This window comes from Struthio camelus, chromosome 5, assembly GCF_040807025.1.
Source record: "Struthio camelus isolate bStrCam1 chromosome 5, bStrCam1.hap1, whole genome shotgun sequence".
In the NCBI taxonomy this organism is placed as follows: Eukaryota; Metazoa; Chordata; class Aves; order Struthioniformes; family Struthionidae; genus Struthio; species Struthio camelus.
In genome coordinates this window covers 24,801,209-24,817,686 of record NC_090946.1, presented here as the reverse complement: position 1 = coordinate 24,817,686, position 16,478 = coordinate 24,801,209, and the positions used below count along the sequence as shown (strand labels likewise).

At 37.2% G+C, this 16,478-nt stretch overlaps 1 protein-coding gene across 1 annotated transcript in view; it reads left to right on the top strand.

Annotated features, from left to right (window-relative positions):
- Positions 1 to 11,649: 11,649 nt before the first annotated feature.
- GALNT18 (polypeptide N-acetylgalactosaminyltransferase 18) overlaps positions 11,650 to 16,478 on the top strand; it is a 276,796-nt gene continuing 271,967 nt past the window's right edge. Inside the window, exon 1 of the mRNA XM_068945116.1 lies at positions 11,650 to 15,334. The gene's annotated coding sequence lies outside the window, so the exon portion shown is untranslated. The remainder of the gene's footprint in view (positions 15,335 to 16,478) is intronic.

The following is a 16,478-nucleotide window of genomic DNA, read 5'->3' as shown; positions in this document are numbered from 1 at the left end:
TAACGTAAGTGTTAAATGACTTTAAGAGCTGATTTGAATGGCTAGTTCCAACACCTGAACTTTCTGTGCAGATTTTTTTTTAATGAGAGCACTCTTCTAGGAAGAAAACATGCAATATTTGCTTCCTATGCAGCATATTTGTGGCTGCGTTGTCAATATAAAGTAGCAAATGTTTTTGGTGAGTTCTGCTGATATTTGCCCTCCAGTCTTTGGAGGGCACGTTATTATCTATTGAATAGATCAACTTTTAAGTTAATAGGCGTGTTTTCTACAGCATGAGTGACTTTATTTGTTGCTGCAAAACCTTCCATTCACGAAAACTTTCTGGTAGGTATCCGAAAGTATCTGGAAAACCAAAGCAAGCAATTGCAATTCCTACAGAAAGTATTATAGAAATGAGAAAATACATGAGAAAAATGCCAAAGATTTATGGAGAATTATCATTTGTCCTTCTTCAGCTAAATAAATCACTATGTTCAATAGGTTCAAAAATGATACATTTGAATGATCATTCAAGCTCTTAATCTGCTTTCTGCTTATGCTCTCTTCTGTTATCCAGCTGAACTACATGTTCACCTTGAATATCTTCCTAGATGTTGTTCCTGTTCTGCCATCAGCAGAGTTGGGGGTTTTCTGTTTGTTTTGTGGGTTTTTTTTTCTTTCTGTGAGCCTGTTAAGCTGAATGCTCACTTTTAAACTGTTCTAAGCAGGATGGGCCAAAATGCTGAGAGATTAATCAGCTTTAAAATTTCTTCTTTGGAGATGCATGTAAAAATGACAAAATCTGTGGAAGAGGAAAAAAGGCATGTTTCTAGCAGTACTGGAAAAGAAGAGCTAAGGGATGTGACCACTTTTCTCTCTGAGTATAGAACTTCTTCCTAAAATCTTTCTAGATTACTTTTCCTAGAATTTACTGATGATGTAAAGATAATATGAATCTTCAACTAGAGAGTTTTCTCAGCTATCTCAGCTGGGAAGCTGTGTTGATTTGTATCAGGAGGTCAACAGGGCTAGAAAAAAAAATTTATAGAATTTTATTTAAAAGTCACTACTGGCTCTCCAGATAAAGTCAGTATAACCAAGGGGCTGAATCACTATATCTGGCTATCACTTTATGCACCTTTGTTGAACACACAGATCTGCAGGTTCCACATTGAGCACTAGCATATTCAGCATTAAGGAAAATTATAGAAGGAAGTGCAAAAATCTCTTTTTATATTAAGCGTCATGAGGCAAATCTGCCTGCATGTGTAAACATTCCGTGGAGTTTGGGGAGAAAAAATAGTTTGAATCTTCTCTCTTTTCATTTTCTGCTTTGCATATCTCCATACTTCCATTCATGCAAAGATCATGTGTATGCTATTTAAAATTTCTCAGTTAGATGGTGATGAACTGATGTAGCGCAGGGATGCATGGAATTTATATTAACCATTGAAAGAGATTCAGAGAGGATCTTGGCTTATCAGTTGCTGTCGATATTTTTTTTTGATGAAAATGGGAATATTTCAACAGCTTTTTTTTTTTTAAACTAAAAACAGTTTTCCCAGTTTTTGAACAGCTCTAAATACTATATTTATAGTTCACATGTTACCTAAGGTTGCCAGGAAATGTATTTCATGCTTGAAATACTCTGTCACCGTTTGCAGGACCAGATACATGAGAAAATCTGTAGCCACATCTGTGTCTTATTCTGTGAGTACATGATGCGCTGCTTAATGGAAAGCAAGAGGATGGAAGGTTAGCCTCTTACACCCTCTGTTAGCTTTCTGCCTGATCCTATCACTCAGTCATGAGCAAGATTAGGGATACATGTTCATTTCTGACTTCTGAATTTCCTCCTGTTTTTAGACCTTGGTGGACATCTTTATTTAGGTATTGCATAGCTTTTAAAATTCACTTTTATTCTAGAAACTCTTTCCAATGCCAGAATGAGCTCACTAAGGAATACATTTTCAGTCCTTGTTCTTGAAATTCCTGTAGTATGACTTTTTTTTTCCAAAACGAGGGCTTCTGTCCGTATGCTGTTACTCTGTTTTAACCTCCTTGTCTTATTTTAAGCTGCTTGTAAAAAAAACAAAAGCAAACCAAACCTCAAAGGGATTTATCTTCATTGTTATGCTAATTGTCTGACATTAATTGCTGAATAACAGCATCTCATAATATTTAGAAGGCCAAACTGCTCATAAGGCTTTTTACTGCAACTAAATCTTCCTCTCTTCCTGTTGATCTTTTGAAAAATAATACCTTGCTTCTCCCATTGTGTCCATTATTTTGATATTTCACTAGAAGGCATTCTATTTTTTTTTTTTTTCCTCAAATTTCCCAGGAGGTAAAGATGGCATATTTTTATTTAAGATGTATACCAGAAATTTGCTGATGAGATTGTGATAAGTATGTTGGGACCTTCCCACAGGGATTATTTTTGAGTTAGAGGTTTCCAGATCAGGTTACAGAATAGGCTCCAGATGGTCTGGAAGTCGTCTTTAACAGTCTATACCAAATTAAACATTCAGCAGAAAGCACTGTTTTTTTAAAACTAAGCACAGTCTTTCAGGAAAGCAGCATATTGATTTTTACTTTCCATAATTTATATATTTTTTTATTGTTTCATTACCTAGTCTTTTTCTTTGCTGGTACTTGCATCAGATCTAATAGTCTCTTTTCTCCTATGGTACAGGGGCTGGCAGGTGCCTTTTGTATCTTACTTTTCAGTCAATAAAAGACATGAATAAAATCTTTGTGGCCTTTTTGTTTTTCTAAATTACTGTGAAGGGGAGGAGAGTAAGATTTTTGCTATGGCCTATGCTTGCAGCAAGCTCTACTTGCCAATCAGTATCATGGCACAGGAGATGGAGGTGGATCTATTCCCCAGCATCATGCAGTAGAAGGTGGAGTAGATTGCTAAGATTGTATTCATTTATGTTCCTGGGCTTGATTTTAGGGTAAAACGTAATTGAGTTATATTCTGGCTTGTACTAAGGAGTTTATTGAAAAAAATATTCCCCTTCTTGTATCTGTATCTGAACTGCTAAAATTGCTTCCTCTGCAGAATAAAACTTTATCATCCTATATTTAATGCTGTAATTCAGCCTGACAATACAGGTAGTCTTTCTGACTATCTGTAGTCAGAGAGACGTATCACAGAATAACCACTTGCAGTCTTCTCTGAGAATAGGTTCTGGTCCTTAATGAATTGGATCAAGCCAGGGTCTCAATGAGTTTTTTCTCTGATGCTGAGTCAAATCAGGATTAAGCGATATCTGTTATTTATTAAATGGGGAATATTATTAAAGAATCAATATTATGTATTCCCCTCTGGAAGTATTTTTGTTTCATATGCAATATTTCTTCACCCTTCTAGATCAGAGGGGCCATAATACTGTAGACACATTTTTTTAATGCAAAAATAAGCAAGTATCGGCAAACAATTGCCTTTTTTCTGCTTCTAACACACATGCGCAAATATTTGTTTGTAACGTTATCATTACTGTAACTCCTTACATAAAATTTAACGCGTGTTAACTCTAGATCTGATTCTATAAAACATTATGAGGCTTCCATGGCAGAGTTAAGACCATGCTTATTATTTATTTTGCTGATTAGAAGCAAGCATATTCTTCAGTTTTTAGAAGCTTCACAACCAGACACTGGATCGATATTATCCAGCAGTTTTTCTACAGGAATGGCTAGGTGAGTTAAGAAAATAGCTACTGAACGTCTTACCAAGAAAGGCAGTGTATCACTGAAAGTTGAGTAAGTTTTGTTTTCAATAAAATGGATTTTATCCCCACTCAGAAGAAATGTGTGAAGAACTTTCTGTTGGATTACAGTTACTAACTGTAATCCAACAGGCTTGATGGAAAATGAAGCCTTGGGAAGCGTTCTGGGTACAGGCAAGCGAGGTAGGATTTTTAGTTACTCCTAGGATGTTAGGAGCTAATGCCCAGGTTGTGCTATATCAAATACATGGTGAAAAGTTGAGGAAGGATAGAACAGAGAAACAGTAGTGCGGTGTATTGAGTTTGATTATAATTGTCCAATTGTTTGTCATTAGGAAGTATTTTGGGGATTTGAAGGGTGGACAGAAAGGAGGAATTTCACTTTTGTAATCCATCCTCTTCCCATCCTGGCCACATGTCAAGAAAAAGCATGATATTCAGGGGACTGGGGAGAAGAGAAAAGAAACAGAAGCATTTCTCAGTCTCCAGGTCCCAGATGGTCTAGAGAAAAAGCTCAGAAAGCTAGAACAACAGCCATTAAAATAATAATAATAAAAAAGGCATGAAGTTTTGCTACTGAAATTGTACCACTGAGAAGTCTGGTTCAACATACTATACTACTTTTCCAGTCCAGACATAATATGTTGTTCATATTGATTGTAAAAGGAATCCAGCATCCTGTATGTCTGTGCAAGTATACTAACTGGTTTCTAAATTTCTGTGTACAAATACCCTTTAGGTGACAGCTGCTCTCCCAGTTTTCAAGTGGGATATCTTCAGTGCTTATTTTTAACCTTCTTCTCACAAGTATCTGTAACAATACTCCAAAGTGAGTAGTTACAGGAAAAGTTACTTGGTTGTGACTACAATATAATCGCTTATATATAAGGTTAAGAATTTTAATAATTGGACCTTAAGTACTACGGACCTGTAATTCTTCAGCGTAGTAGAAGCTTTACATTAGTGTGAGTGAGCAAGTCGTATTTTCCCTGAAATAGAATGAATTTATGATACAGAATTATCTACAGCTGTAGCTCAGGTGAGTTTAAGTTTTAGTAAGTTAAGTGCATTCAAAAGGAAACACTAGAAAAGGAAGTTCTTGGATAACTGCTTATATTACTTTCACTTGCCAAAAATTATTAATTTATTATAATTATATATATATATAATATATTAATAATAATATTACATTATATATTAATAATATATAATATTATATATTAATAGTATTATATATTATATTCATTTATAACTTTATTATCAGATAGTCCTCATTTGCTCCATGTTTATCTTTGAAATATATGTACAACCAGAAAGGCCTTAGTATTAGAATTACAGTGTAAATTGCTAATTAGTCTTATTTTATGCAGAAAATTTAAAAATTTACATCATATTAGTTAACAACACAATTTTGAAGGTGGAAAAAGGTCTCAGGAGTTAATGGTAAAAACAGCAGAATGTGATGTTTGTTAGTAAAACTTCACTTCCCAGGTGTGTTAAAATGTTACTGTATTGACTGGGGTATTCCATTATATTTTAGCAAATGATTTAGTCTGAAAATAGGAAGCTTAGTGCACCTGCAGTGAATCTTGTCATCTGTTAATCCAGCTTCTTTTTTTAAAGGTCAAAACTGGCAGGAACCATTAGTATACATGGTGTTAACTTACGCTATTCCCACTGACATTAAAAAAGAGATTCAAATCATCAAGTGCTTCCAAAATAAGATACGGTATTACGTCTTGTTGGTCCTTGCCTCTCTCCTATGAGTCATTTCTTTTTCTGTTCCTCTTCAGGCGTATGAGGAGCAAGGGTTCACATTAGTACAGACAGAGCATGGACTTGTATTCTGTTCCTGATGAAATTCAAAAATAATCAAGCAGTGTGTTTCAGTCTGGGCACCTGCATCATTTTAGCCCTGTTAGAGGAGTGGCCGTTTTGCTGCAATAGGCAGAGCTTTGATTAAGGGACTTGAGCATCTCTCCTATGAGAAAAGGCTGAGAGAGCTGGAACTGTTCAGCCTGGAGAAGAGAAGATTGAGGGAGGGGATCTTATCAATCTGAATAAATATCTGAAGGGAGGGTGTCAAGCGGATGTGGGCAGACTCTTTTTAGCGGTACCCAGCGATAGGACGAGAGGCAACAGGCACAAACTGAAATGTAGGAAGTTCTGTGTAAACATAGGGGACAAACTTATTTCCTGTGAAAGTAGCAGAGCACCGGAACAGGTTGCCCAGAGAGGCTGTGGAGTCTGCATTCTTGGAGATACTCAAAAGCCATCTGGACAACCAGGTCCTGGCCAACCTGCTTTAATTGAGCAGGGAAGTTGGACCAGATGATCCCCAGAGGTCCCTTCCAACCTCAACGATTCTGTGATTCCTCTCACTCTGCCAGGAAAGGACTGGAAAAAAAGCATACGTCCACTTCTCCCAGCAGTATCCCCTCTACAGTTGTTATTAAAAAAAAGAAACCTCAAAACTGTCTTTTTACAGTAGTTTCATATACCTTAATAACTCTATACTTAATTTTGCTTTATGGGCATCAAAGACTATTTGACTTTTATGAGCCCAAACAGTTAAACATAAAACTGAGCTCAAGCTGCTGATCTTTGCCTGTCTTAAAGCTGACTTCAGTGATGATCACTGAGTTGAATGTTTTGTGTTTCTAGCTCTCTTCTGAGAGAGCTAGGATGTGAAATTAGTTCTGACCTTGCCTAAGGAAGTTCACTGGTAGGGTTGCAGATATTTGTCCGACTTTCTTGTCCGCGTCTTGTCTTTTTCTCAGTGGTACTTAGGGAGATGCTTTTAAAAGCATTTGATTGCCTGTGAGATGGAAAAAGAAACAAGGTGTATTTGCAAAGGCGGGGCTTTACACAGGGCATTAGACTGAATATCAAGTTCACTTTCTGATTCTGCTGAAGTATTGTATTGTTTAATTCTGAACATAGATCTGTAGGGAAAGAACTTTTCCTTCTGCAGTTGTTTCTCTCTCTGATAATGCATTCCAGTCCTTAATAGTTTTATGGACTTCAGGATCACCAGGGACTGTTAAGGTCGTTTAGCTTGATTAGTGTAACAGGCCAGAGATCCTCAGACACTGTTTTTTCTCTCAGATATTTAATTTCTGTACAAGCTTTGGGCTACCTGTTTATAAAGAATGAAATCTTGACTTGCAGGAAAAATCTACCAACTCATAAGCAAGTTGTTTCAATAGTTAATTGATGTTTTGGAAAACTTTACATTTTATCTAAAACCTAAGTGTGCCTAGCTATGTTTCTGAGGTACTAAGTGTACCTAGCTGTGTTTCTGAGGTACTCCTTGACAAACCTTTTTCAACTAAATTCATGAGCTTGATCTGTTATCCCTAGGTATGTATTTGTATATTAACATCAAATGACCTCTTGACTTTCCATTGACTAAAATGAATAGACTGAACGGCTTTAGCAACCGCTGGTTGTTTTCCAGACTTTGAAGAACTCCAAACTGCCAATATATAGAGATGGATTGATGGGGCACTCTGTCACGAATCTCTCAATATATAACAATAATACATTCATTCTGTTACATCCTTTCGCATGGTCTGAAGTTCGCAATAGTGACAGCTATTTTAGAAAAGTGTTCTAACCCATTGCCTTAAAAATCTAAAACTTTGACCATGTAAAATCCCATAATTCTGGCATTTTTTAAAATCTGATTTGAATTTCTTTTCCATGCAGTTTAAGAGTGTAAATCAATGCCTGGTACTGGTAAAATCCTACAGTGGAAGGGATTTTTTTTTTTTTTTCGAAACACCTGTAATCTTAAATAGCTAAATAAAGTAGAGAAAATACGTAATGAAAATATTACCCTTTAGCTTAGACTTTTTTATACCAAGCTTTAACCTGGAGCATATTTTTATAGCTGAGTTATAAACCTGTAAAACAATGTTTCTTGTAAAGCAGAGCCAGTGATTTACAATAGCTGAAGGCAGACTTTATGGTCTAAAACATCCTAGAATTGGTTTGAATTACTTAATGCATATTTTAAGCACATAAATTTTAGAGCTATGTGACATTTCCCTGGCTGTTTTGATTCTCTGGGGCACATGTTTTGGGTGACGGATGACTATTTGTTAAATTCAGCAAAAATCAATTCAGCTCATAAGAAAGACATCTCTGGTGAGGGACTCTGGAAATCTTCCTTTAAAAAGCATTATTCTTTAAAACAGAAAGTCTGTTTTATTTGAAATACTTGCTAGTCACATAAGAAGTTTTAAAATCATTTCATAGAAATTTTAGGTATGCAGAGGACCTAGTCTGTCATTCTTATATGATTCTTTATATTCTTCTTCATTCTTTCACCCTGCCTTTATTAGTGCTTTGCTAATATACTTGTTTTTTCTTTAAAAAAAAGCTTCTGATATTTTAATCAGAGTTAATTTATAAAAGAGTAGCTTCAAATAAATAGCACGTATAAAGTGAGGGCTCACTCTACTGTAGACTAGACAGCCGCCTTTGCTCAGACAGAACTTCCACCAAAATTAGTTCAGCTCAGCACTGTTCAACTCAAAATCAGGTTAGCCTGAGTAAGGAATGCAAAACTTTATCCTGCCCTAGGAAAGCTATTTTACTGATCTATGTTAATGTCATTGACTGGCAAAGAGGACGAAGCCAAAATCCATTTTTGCTTTAGCTGGAAAAAAAAGAAACAGGGAACCTTTCCTGCTGTTTGTGTTTCCAAGAAAGAGAGAAACATCAGTGGATAGCTCTTTGTTCAGATTTGTGTCCCATGCCAATGGGGAAGGGAGGAGACAGGCCAGCCCCTTACAGAAATCTGCGAGTGGGAGGGCAGGCCCTGCCAGGGCATGGTGTGGAGCTGGGAGGGCTCTTGTGCTAGCCTCAAAGGAAGCCTGTGCTTAACCAGTCTGTTGCAGGCCCTAACTGTGACTTACTCAGCAAAGTGGGGAACAGCCCTTAAATTCCAAGTTTTGGACTAATGTTCTCAGGAATGGTTGCTCAAAAGTAGCCAGGTAAAGTGGAAGAAATAAAGGTCAACTAATGATGGGGTGTGGGCAGTGTTGGTATAGTTCTTTTCCTCAGAAAATACTATCCCAAGTAAGAAGATTTCAGTATGTATATAATAGACTGAGATTCAGGCTAAGATGATGACTAGAAAGGGAGTTATATTGTCAGTTACTTTTAATAAAACTTTTCTTCAGCTAGAGATTACAGATATGAAACCATAAATGAGACTGTCCTCTGGCTAGGCTTTGCTTGCAAATGCATTTTTACAAAGGTAAGCTTTCTGTGACATTCTTTACCTCAGGCTAGTGGCAGATTAAGCAAGTCATTTCTATTGCTATTGACACTGAGGCAGTATTGTCTCTTTCTCATATCTTCCATATGCCTTGTCGGTAAAAATATGATAATTCCCTCCACACTCTCCTTGAGGTGGTTCTACAAGGCCTGGGCAGGATGGTGAGTCGCTTTGCTTGCTCCCAGCATGCAGCTAGATTAGCTTATGTCCAGGATGTTGCTCGTGTTCTGCACTGACGACATGAAGAGCTGCTATGGTCATCTGCTTGGGATGCGCATAACTAGAACAATTGAGGAGAGCAGACAAAAAGCAGTCTTCCTATCTAGATTCTTTACATTCAATATACTAGTTAGATGGCCGCAGACTTCTGTGAATTTCATTCTGAGAGCATTCCCTGCATAGGGAACATATGGCAATATAGGAATAGTAGCCCTAGGATGAGATGGGGTATAGCCGAAGCATACTACGCTACAGCTGTTTTCCAGGACTTGGGAGGAGCTCAGAGAAGCAAAGTATAAGCTTGTGCTAACTAAGCCTGTACTGGGGTCTAGGAAGAAACACATACGCACCCAGAGCCTGAAAAGGTGATTTCAGAACCAATTTTCTCCTGCTCTATTTTTGTCCTGAGCACCTCATTTGGAATGGAAACAATTTCTTATCTAACTCTGACTGCAAAACAAAGTTACTGGAGAGCAAGCAGTGTGCAGGTAGGATCTTGAAAGCTTTTATTACCAGATGAAAACTGATCTTGCACATTGCTATAGGAAATGATGGCAATAGGAATTGCTATAGGAAATGCTGTAGCAATGATGGGAAGAAATATCAAGATTCGTGTTCTGAAGATGATACCTTATTTTCTTGTGTATTTTTTAGATTCCTAATTTTCCCCATGTTCTGATATTGTGCAGTCACTGTACTCTTCAGACAAAATTTAGGAGGATGAGTCTGTCTTAGCATGACATGACAGGTCCGTGACATCTGTGTTTGAACATCATTTTCCAGAAATGAGAAACAATGCACTAAAGAAGCCTTATTCCTGCAGTATGCCAGTCACTCCCTGACAGCGTCCCTTATAGTTCATTGAAGGACTGTTAGGGATGATGACGAACCATGCTAGTCCTTTTACTAGTATAACAGGAATTATTAACTCAAGTAAATGTATTATTATATAGCTATTAGATATCAGTTATAAAATTGCTTAATGTCTGCATGATTACTTGTAAATGGACTTGGAAAGCAGCTAAATTGGTTATCTATTAACCATATCGAACAGCATTATTTATTGACTTGGCTTGGTAAGTTCATGTGTGTAGGTTTTTTTTTTTTTTTTTAAGCCAAAATGAGATTCTGTATTTAAAGGTCTAGTCAATGTGCAAAGTTTTTCTGAAGAACTGCTAAACTTACAGTAAAAATTATTCTAGAATAATTAACCAAGTTTCTCTTTCCTTCCAAATCCATTAACAAATAATTTTTAAATGTGCTTCTGAGACAAAAGTCTGGAGAATTGGAGGAGTTGGTTCTAGCTACACCAAAATACTGCCTCCACATAGCATGCAGTCCTATGAGTCAGCAGTAGACAAGGCTATCAGGCCTTTGCAGGCTGTAACAATGTAAAGTTAGAGCACGCATCACATTTGTCTGGTCTCTTTGCTTGGTAGATGGTTTATTATTTCAGGCTGCTACAGTACTTTAAAGGACTGAAGAAAGTAAGCAAGTTTAATTTCATGGCATGTCATCTTTCCATTTAAGTTGATTGTATTTATCTTCACATTATAAAAACTATTTTTAGTCTGGTTAATTTCTAGAACAGAAAGGCTGAGGGCACAGCCTACAGTTTTAATTCTGACATAAAGGAAAGGCAAAGAAAATACTGAACTAAAGCTGTCATGTTCCAGAGTTCAAGGTTTCCTTCTTCAGTAACACGTACATTTAGTATTACAGACAGACACTGCATGTGCATACACCTCTAGAGTATCAGAAGGGAAAAGGATTGTCACATCTATAACATTTTAGCGCTCCTGATGTATATTGAGTTGTTCTTAAATAGAAAAGACTACTGACTTTCATGAACATAAGAAGGACTTTGCAAGCTCTTACATTTTGGGTTTTTATCTTTTTGTTAAGTAGTAAAAATATGTTCCTCTTGTGAACGTATTTTGTGAAGCAGTTCAGTGTTGTTTGACTTCTATTTTTGGTGAGTACAGAGCTCAGACTTCTAATTAAATGTAGCATAAAAATTTCTACAAATTGTGGCAGAAAGGGTTAGGGAGGTGACATGATAGTGAAAAGACAGGACTTAATGAAGTTGAGCATATTAAAGACCTTTGAAAGGTCAGAGTGCCTGTAAAAGCTGATTAGGGTCAAGCTTTAAAAGGTGCTGCAGAATTTAAACAAGCTGTTGGATGTGATGTTCTGGCAGAGTGAAGCCACAGTGCCCTCACTCTTCTTGTTCTCCATTCTATTCTGTTCCACTGCTTTTGCCATGTAGCAGGAGACACGGCAAAGGCCATACTGTGATAACTGTTGCAGCAGAGATAGTAACCACAATCATTGCTTTAAAAACAAAAACAACCTCGAGAACAAAAGACCGATATTACAAGACCATTACAATCATGTGATTGATGTCTCTTTATTTCCCAGGGGCTGCAAATAATGTTGTGGAACATGTGACTGACTTGTTTCTACAGACACAGCTCTTGGGAAAGGATTTGAAGGCATACAGATCTCCACGTGCAACTGGGATATTGCTGAACCTTGATGAGTGTTTGGCCTTTTCCTTGCTGCATTTGTCAGTACGTAGTAAAAGATGAAATGCAGGTCTGGTGCTCCAACTGTAAAGGAACTTAAAAATCATTGCAAATATTTCAACTAAATGCTTTGTCTTTTGAACGTTTTATAGGACAGAATCAGTTTCAACAACAACAAAAAAATTTTAAATAATGTTTCAATGGTGTTGAAATTCCCTCCCCCTCCTTTTTTTTTGAATTTGTGTTGAAAACATCTTTGCTTCCATGTTGAAGTGAGCTTGAAGCAAAAAAAATGCTCTAAGTCCAAGTTAGATATTTTCAGGTCATTGAAACAGGACACTCGGACAGAACTGATTTCCTTCCCACCCCAACTTCTATCTCCAAAACGTCTTCAGTTATCCAATTCTAATAACTCTTAAAAACAAGATTTCAAGTACTTACATGATGGATAAAGCTTTGAGGTTTTACCTAGGAACTGATTTGCTGGTTAAAAAAATATAACTGAACAGGAGCGCGAAGAACTGACTTTATCCCTTGGAAAACATTATTTTATCTTACAGATAAAATACACTGTACAGATAAATTACACTGTACACAAGCTTGAAGTCTGTGCAGCTGGCAATTTTCTGGTGCAGGCTGCTAGATGATGCCTGTCCTTTTCTGTTGCCTCTTGCTTTCTCTATTTCACAGTATAGAGGAGTTTACTAGGAAATGTCCTGTTAAATTTGCAAGGATAGAAAGAAGGAAGGAGAAACTCAAGACAGAAAGGGCACAACATGCCAGTAACAGTGTCTCGCAAAGAAAAAAAGGCAGATAGTATGACAGTGATGCATTTGGAAGGAGACAGATAAGTACTTAAGGAATCTTTCGGGAAATACGGAGAAATTAAGCATATTAACACCTCTTTTTATCTTGTACAGTTACAGGTGTCGGTAGCTTTCTGAATTCCAATAAATATAGAAGCACCCAGTGATAATCCAGGGAGTCTTTTGGCGAAAGAATATTGGTTCTGCTGTGTGGCTGGAGGATCCTTTCTTGTCTTAATGCTTTGTAGCGCTGTTTTTAGCTCCTTTGTACTGGCTTCCTTCTGTTTTAAACTGAGCAAAATGTAATGCAAACCACGTGGGTACTCCCTACTGACTACAGTGAGAGCACCTGACACTAATGTTAGGAGAATCTATCACCAGAATTCAAGGGCTGTGTGAGCTCCTTGGAAATCATAGCAGTCAGATTCTCCATGGGCTGCTGACAGAAAGGAAAATGTAACATATGCTACATTCACAAGTATGTATATTTTTAACTCTCCATCAGAGCTTGTTGCCCGTTATTTGCTTGTAGTTCAGTGTTAAGGCTTGAGGAACATTTTTGTAGATTTACAGCTCTATTAAACTGAGAAATCAATCACTTGCATGAGGAGAGGCAGTTTGCTGGCAGTTGCTTTACCAACACGCTGCTTCCTACAAATGTTTTCACAGATGCTCAAGGATGTAGTAAGGGAGAGGAAGCTTTCCCATAACTTAATTTTTAAAATACAAAACCGATTTCTGATGCTCTGAGTAACTTTAATGAGAATATTCTCGAAGAGCTGTCATCCATTAATCCAATATTTAACTTGCTTTGCTTTTACACTGCTATTTAACAAGATGGTTGCACTGTAGTATAAGACTTTAAAAAAAATTTTAAAGAAAAGTCCATTTTAGGCTCTTAAAATTCTGATTCCCAAAGGGGAGAAGTCAAGCTAAATGCTTTTGGGAGTAACCCAGAATAAAAGTAACAGGGTGATTCTTTTTAGAAGTGTCTTGGGATTTTTGCTTGATATGGTGCTTAAGTTGACTCTGCTGAGCATTGATTTAAGTAGCAGTAGAGGAAATTCTTTTTTACCAAGCAGTAGCTAGGTCAGCTAGGTCTGAATGAAGTTAGTAGAGTTCACCATACTCCACAGGAGACCTCCAAACTCTAGTTAAGAGTTGCAGAAGAACAGTGCCAGGGTCTGAAGTAGTGCAGAGAGGTCTATCTGGGAAAGCAATTCTACAAAGTTTTCTTGCTGGAGCTTGCTTTCCAACAGTGGATAATACAGACACAGAAAAGGAAAGTTCCCTTCTTGTAACGTAGATTGAACAAACATAGCCAGATTCCTTTTGGTAACACAAGTATCTTTGTATAGCCAAGTAAAAAGAATTATGTATACCGTCTTATCTTTTCTAAAACTAGTAGTCTTTTCTATAGATGCTACGGAGAACATTGATTGTGTTAAATTTTATTGTTCTGATCTACCAGTTTTGTCAAAATAAATGTAGTATTACATGTTGCCTTGTAGTTGGAATGATGCATTTGTACAGACTTTATTGAAGTTATTCTTTTGCGTGGGTGTAACCGATGAGAGACCAGGCTGAGCGTCTTGAAAAGAGAGAATGCGAAACCAGAAAATGTAGAGAGAAAGCATGTATGCAGGCAGCAGGGTTTCATATGTAAATAGGTTTATGTTAATGTTATGTTTCATCATTTGTCATAATGTCAGGATGAATCCTTTCATGTCTTCATAGGATTTAAATACAATTAATAGGAACTTTTGTGTGACTTCTGCAGTAGCACAGCGAGGGGAGCAAAGGAGTGTAATGCGCATAATTATTTTCCTGTAATTGCAGACAGAGACTAAGTTATTGGTCCTTTTCTCACATTTAACATACAGTTCACTTCTCTGATACTTTTGCCTGTGCCATTGCCTCCAGTGTTCTGTGGTAGGAAAAACTGCATCTCCAGGTAAGTGTCATTTTCAACAATGCAATTAGAATATTATAGAGAGCAAGCAGCAATGACTCTCTTGATCTCCTGGTAGATTGGACTGTGCTACTATTTTAGGTTGTGAAACACATGAGAATGCTTAGAACAGTGTGCTTAGTGACTCCAGTTTCCTTATTTAGGCAGCCATTCAGATTTTTTGGATAGAGTCTGTTTGTTCTTTGTAATACCAAAATAGAATCTGAGAAAAATTTAAATTGGTAAAAATGTACTCTTTATATACATGGGTGAATGAGGCAGGATGGAAGAGAGGAAAAACACCTCAAAAAGGAAAATTCTAGTCTGCTGCAATAAAGCGATGTTTTGTGCTGATATGTTTGTACACAAGCCATGATTATCTTTCATATCCAGTTCAGTCTGGCAGTTTTTGTTTAAATGAACTTCCAGGGATGACAATAAGATGCTCAGCACTTCTGAAAATCCAGAGCATGCATAGGAGTTTGTCTAACTTTCCGTAGCCTGCTATGAACAATATGTCCTCTGATAATATTCTGGAGTATTTTGAATTCTGAATGTTTCATTTCACTACATGAAAACGCATCTTTAGAGAGAGAATTGTTTTAAAATCCTCTTCTGTTCTGCTTCTTCACTCAGCTCTTCTGTTACTGTCTGTCCTAAACTGACTCTCTTTACACTGTGCAGTGACTTATACAGTTGTTCCTTTTCCCTAAAGATGGAACAGAAGAAACCCAATTTACTGATTTAAAAGATCTGCCTGCTTCTGGAGTGCCTTTGCAACTGCATTACCACTGAAAGTGTTAGAAGAGGCTTATCAGAAGGTAGTCACTATTTATGTTTGGTACATGGCGTATGAAGACCTGCATGAGCTGCATCTTTTGCTGTCTTTTCTACTTTTAAAACAGAATCTTTCACTTTCCTGTCATTATTGGAGATACTATTTCCATAGGTGGGGGACTCAGAAGCTGAGGTCTTGTTGTGGGACAATGTTCTTTACTCTGATGAAACATTTAGGCAGTGGTGACCCAATTACTTTAATGTAGCTTAACTCTGGGCTGTTGCTGAAAGAAGGATTTAGCCTTTGTTCTGTTGCTTTCTTTGTGCTGGTGTTAGCTTTTGTGCTAAACACATTAGCTGCGTAGAATAACCTTAGCCATGTAAACAACAAATTGATGAAGTGGGGTGTTTGACGCCTGAGCTCACCTCCCAGCCACATGAATACCAGAGCTTACACAGAGAAGGAGATGGGACTGTGTGGCTGTGCACAAGGCGTAGGGGAGATGATGGGATCTTATTTATGGAGAATTGTATCACTGTGGCATAAGAAACATTGTGTTCTGCTGGGTAAAGAAAGATGTCAGGGAGAAATATGTGTATATACCCAGTATAGTGAATGTCAATGTTTTTTACAGCACTAAGTGTTTCCGGACATACAGCATACAAGCAGTATTTGGATCTTGAGGGTTATATGAACATTCTAAACCTGGTAGAAAGACTTCAATTTGAGAGAGTAAGAGCTGCTTACTGGGGGTAAAATGGATATTGCAGAATTACTGAAAATGTCTCTGAAACTTTCAGTTCATAAAACTCTTGAAGACATTGGTTTCATTCTTTGAATCAATATGCATACATCCAAGAAAATCCTTCCTTTAGGATGTATGGCCATGATGCTAAATTCAAAACTGAATGCATGCTATCTATAGGCTGTACAGGTGAGAGATGATAGATTCACTAAGCTCCTTTTTTATTAAATGTGTGATGCTTGAGGGAAAGGGGCACAGTTTATGATTAATTTAATTTTATGGATCAGTAAGTACATTTTCCAGTTGCATAACGAGCCGTTCAAAACTGATCAGTCTTGCTGCAGTGTAGGCTTCACCATTGTTTAAAGCACCTAGCATTGCTGGCAGTTACTACCCTGGAAAATGTCACTTTTCAAATACATTGCGAATGTCATATGTGGTC